This window comes from Diachasma alloeum, unplaced genomic scaffold, assembly GCF_001412515.2.
Source record: "Diachasma alloeum isolate Michigan unplaced genomic scaffold, Dall2.0 Dall_scaffold_02733, whole genome shotgun sequence".
In the NCBI taxonomy this organism is placed as follows: Eukaryota; Metazoa; Arthropoda; class Insecta; order Hymenoptera; family Braconidae; genus Diachasma; species Diachasma alloeum.
The window spans coordinates 2,118-7,054 of NW_021682331.1; the positions used below are offsets into that span (position 1 = coordinate 2,118).

Genomic DNA, 4,937 nt, shown 5'->3' on the forward strand with positions numbered 1-4,937 from the left:
TTATACACGTAAGCAATACTAAGAACGACATCTGTTGGAAAAGGGCGGAGTCATATTCACACACCTAATAAACAGCGGTGGTATCGTGAATGATACTATCTGACAAAACAACTAAACTCCGATGTTGGACCTCGTTTCCTTCGCGATGGTAGTACACAACGGGAGGGACCGTACACTGGTCATTATTGTAGTGGAAGTATTTAGTAGCATGATGAGCCACAAAAGCGTAATTTTCTGAAAAATCAAAGTGCACGAGTACTTCGCCATCATCCAAATTCGGAAGTTTTTGTGTCTATAAAGTACACCTGTCAGAACTTCGCCACACGCGAAATTTGACAGTTTCGACAACAGAATCCGAAAGGAGCTTTTTCAGCTCACGTGCTGAGGGTTTCACTCCAGGGCAGTCGTCACATTCATCCAAATGACAGGCCGGGGTTGGATTCGTACACATCAGCTGTGCTAGACAATCTTTGCAATCGTTGAGGAGGAAGGGGGAATCTTTAGTGAGAGTCACAATGTTAATGGCTTCTAGAATGAATTGACAATTCTGATAATACGTGCAAACACATACTCATTCATGGATCGGGCATATTTTTTTCCTCAAAGTACAAACAAAAACAAAAAATTGCTTCTTTTATTCGTTCGAATCGCATGTGCCGTTCAAAAGTTATGGATTTTTGAAAATTTCAAGTTGTGTAACCATTATCTCAGAAACAACGAATGATAGAGCAATGAAATATGGCAACAATACTGTCTATACAGGGTGTTACCGAAGGACATGAACATCTGAACACCCTAGGATCAGGGGGTGATTCTGAGCAGAAAAGTCCTCTTGCACTTTTTGATCAGACCCACCCGTAAAAAGTTATTGGCAGTTAAAGGTGGGCCAGTGGGGAGTGATTTTTAAGCGGGCGCACATCCATGTGATATGCAGCATATGTCTGTGTGCCCGGCCCGCCATTCTACGAGACAGGGGAGCGCAAGGATATTGCTCTCTCTCTCTCTCGCTCTCTCTCTCTCTCGCTCTCTCTCTCTCTCGCTCTCTCTCTCTCTCGCTCTCTCTCTCTCTCGCTCTCTCTCTCTCTCGCTCTCTCTCTCTCTCGCTCTCTCTCTCTCTCGCTCTCTCTCTCTCTCGCTCTCTCTCTCTCTCGCTCTCTCTCTCTCTCGCTCTCTCTCTCTCTCGCTCTCTCTCTCTCTCGCTCTCTCTCTCTCTCGCTCTCTCTCTCTCTCGCTCTCTCTCTCTCTCGCTCTCTCTCTCTCTCGCTCTCTCTCTCTCTCGCTCTCTCTCTCTCTCTCTCTGAAAAAAACAATTTTTTTTTCAATTCAAAAATTCATTCCTCCGACCCTAATTGCGATTAGGGGATGAAATTTATGCCAACATATTGAGCATTTAATACTCAATATGTGACACAAACTTTATCCCTAAGGGCCAGTTAGGGAGGGAGGAGTGAATTTTTTAATGTGCGAAGAGATGGAAAAAAAATTTTTCAATTCAAAAATCCATTCCTCCCACCCTAACTGCGACTAAGGGATGAAATTTGTATCAACGTCTTGAGCATTTAATACACAATGAGTGACACATCACGAATTTCATCCCTCAGCACCTGTTAGGGAGGGAGGAGTGAAATTTTGAAAGAGCAAAGAGATTGAAAAAAAGGGGGGGCTCCGTTCATACTTGCACGACTGTACAAATGGTCGACTGTCCATAGACTTGTTAGAATCGCGAGGGCACAACTGTACACGAATTCAGCTGTACAAAAAAACAACTGTACAAAGTCACATCTGTTCATCCCTCGCAGGGTCGGTCAGACAGTGTGGGTAAGGTAGAGATTAATCCCGTGTTGACTGCAATCGATATTAGTTATAGTTTCCGATTGGAACTAAGAGATGGCAGTATGTATCGCACAATGAGAGAATTGGCTATCGAACAAGCATCTGCGATTCTACCGGGTGTCCGTTTTTTATTTTTCTCATTTTTATTTCATAAATGCGTTAAAAAGGGTTAATTGGGGTATAAATGAGTGAAATCGGTAGAATTGGAATAAATGATCTTTATTCCATTATTATTTGCAATCATTAAAAATTAAATAATTGTACAAAACCAATTGAGAGACTGTCAAATGATCAATAAGAAATAGCAATGGGTGAAACATGCAAAGAGTACATTTTGCAGTGGTCTGTTGCAATAACTTTGTACACAACTTATTCTGAATAAAATATTGTTTACATAATATCTACTATATTTGCATGTAACACAAATCTAAGTATTGTAACAGCTATTTCGAGCGGTCATCGATATAAAAAATGTTATAAGTAAGGGCAATTTTGCCCATGAGCCTCCAGCAATAGATATTCGAAGACATCCCAATCATGATTGATCTCACTTTCAACAGTCCCATTCACGTCCTCTGGTTCTGAAAAAAAAGAAAGGTAAGCATTTAAAGGGTTAATAAGCAAATAAATGGAGTATATTATTGATGTACGTAAGAATCCTACGTGGTATCGTGAGTATTTTCTTTTCCTGGCGTTTTCGCTCAGAGCTAGATATTGCAGAATGTTGTCTCCTCGCTTAACGTTTTTTCTTGACTGAAATGGAGATAGGATATATTAGAAATATTATTCTCACAATGAGGTGGGCCACATCGTACGTTTTTTATTGCATTTGATTTATCTACCTCCATACTGTTCATTTTCATCGGCCAGCTCTAGGACATCTGAATTCTGTACTTCAGAACGCTTGCGTGGGAAGGATTTCCCTTGCTCTTCATCGATTTTTGCTTGAATTTTTGGAGGTAGACATTCTCTTAAAAAATCATAAACAGTCTTCTTTGTGATGTTACTGAAAATTTATGATGATTATTATTGTTAGAGAGATTCCAAAGCACACATACATCTTTACTAATAATCACAAGGCTGTATTGTAGTCAGGTATTTTTTCGTGTTTTTTGCATTATGGTTCTTCCAATAAAAAATAGGAATTTCATTAATCCATCACATATGAAAACAGTTGTCGATACTCCCCCCCCTCGACCGCGTGTTATAATTTTTTGTAATAAAAATTTCACCTTGGGACAGCCGTTCCAGTTTTCACCTGAGCAAGGAGTTTCTCCTGCGCTTTCAGGATACACATGTCTCGATTGTACAATTCCTTTTCCTTCTTGATTTTGGAAATGGGTAGATTATTGTTCAATCTCTGCAACTTGATTGATTCATCTTCGATGACTTCTTGTAAGTTACCTGCAATTCAAAAAGTACGATATACAATACTGAGATGATGCGAAATATTCAGGATCTCTCCCAGCAACGGAATTTCAACAATTAGAATTTATATTATTCGAATGAACCTTTATTCTTTCAAGTGAAGAAGTGAATCAATTTTAAATGGACATGACTTGATTTAATACGTGTATATTTTTTTGGGTAGATTCTTTTTAAAACCGCTAATAAACAACTCATTTCCATGCAACTCGTCCGTTCATTGGTTTTCTTTGTATTCCACGAGTACTGAGCCTGCCGGTGAATGAGCAATTTCAAAGAGAAAACCATGAAAGACCATATTAGTTAAAGAGATTTCCTGTTTCAATCAAACAAATGTTGAAATAAATCTAAAAATGCTGAATACAATTCATTGATTCGGAAATAAATGATGAACGGCTTATAATGAGTCAAGAATTGTAAAGTATACGTAGGAATGAGTATGAAAATGGTGACACGAGGGCCACCGACTCGAGGCGTATAATGGCGGTTATATGCTTCAGAATCATTATTTGTTCTAATAGCACTCCCGTACACAGAGGTCCACTCAGTATCCCACAACCATTGTCTCCTTAGATATCCGATAAAACGCAGAAGCTCCGGAAAGTTTGTTGTATGCGACTGCGTTACTTCTTCAAGAACATCTATTCCAACCGTCAAAAGTTGAGGCGGAAGTAATCCGAGAGATCGACTTAGAAATTTTGCTTCACGGGGAGCTTGAAGCTTTACAAGTTTCAAGATATCTGCCCAGTATGCAGATATCGCCTGTAAGTTGATTATAATTAGACAACTGATGGAAAAGTGATTTAAACTACAAGACGGACTTGAGCTTTAACATACTTGCACTAGGTGAAATAGGCAACCTTGTAATTTGGCTCTCGGGAACAATGCTTTACATGCTTTGCGTGGTGCTCTTTCAAAATCTGAGACAATCAGCTCTACGTTCTTCAAACCCGGAGCTAATTGTAGAACACGCTGTAGGATTGCTTCATATAGCGGTGCTCTTGCACCTCGAGTGTAGGCGTAAACTGCGGCGAAAGCCTAGAAACAATGAATTATTGAATATGGTCATTGAACAAAAGCAGAATTGGGCTCACTCTTCGTCCCAACGAACGAGAGAAGAGACAGTTAAAGGAGAAAGATCGAGGGGGGAGGGGGGAGAGAGCCCTTCACAGTTAGATTTGATATCGAGGGAAATCCTCTATACTATTTATTGCAACAGTGTAAACAAAGAGGCACTTTTTACACGGTCATTTGTCCATCGGGGAAGGCTCTACTCTCTCATGTGTCCATCAGAGTCGGTCAGATTACCAAAACAAAACCATAACAAAAAAGGAGTCTTCATACCTGGTTGTCCTTTCTGAAGCTGATAATCCACATCTGCGTTCCTTTCGGCTTCTGTGGAATTGACTGAAACGTAAAAATCAGAATTATGAAAATTGTTCGTTATGCTCATGTATATTGCATCGCAAAATCGGATAATTCTCCAAGGCCACTTGGGGAACAATTCGAGTGTTTTCGATTGCTGTACAATGATTTATAATAAATTTTATTTTTAGAATTAACACTTTTGATGGTGCTGTATTCATAGCCATTTTTTCATTATGATTGAACGAGCAAGGTGTTTTGCAGTTTGTTTTGATTTTCAATCATCGAGAAAAGCTAAACTTTTATACCGATGG

The 4,937-nt window shown here is 39.5% G+C and overlaps 1 pseudogene; it reads right to left on the reverse strand.

Annotated features, from left to right (window-relative positions):
- Nucleotides 1-2,307: 2,307 nt before the first annotated feature.
- Nucleotides 2,308-4,635, reverse strand: LOC107046872 (annotated as a pseudogene).
- Nucleotides 4,636-4,937: the final 302 nt, after the last annotated feature.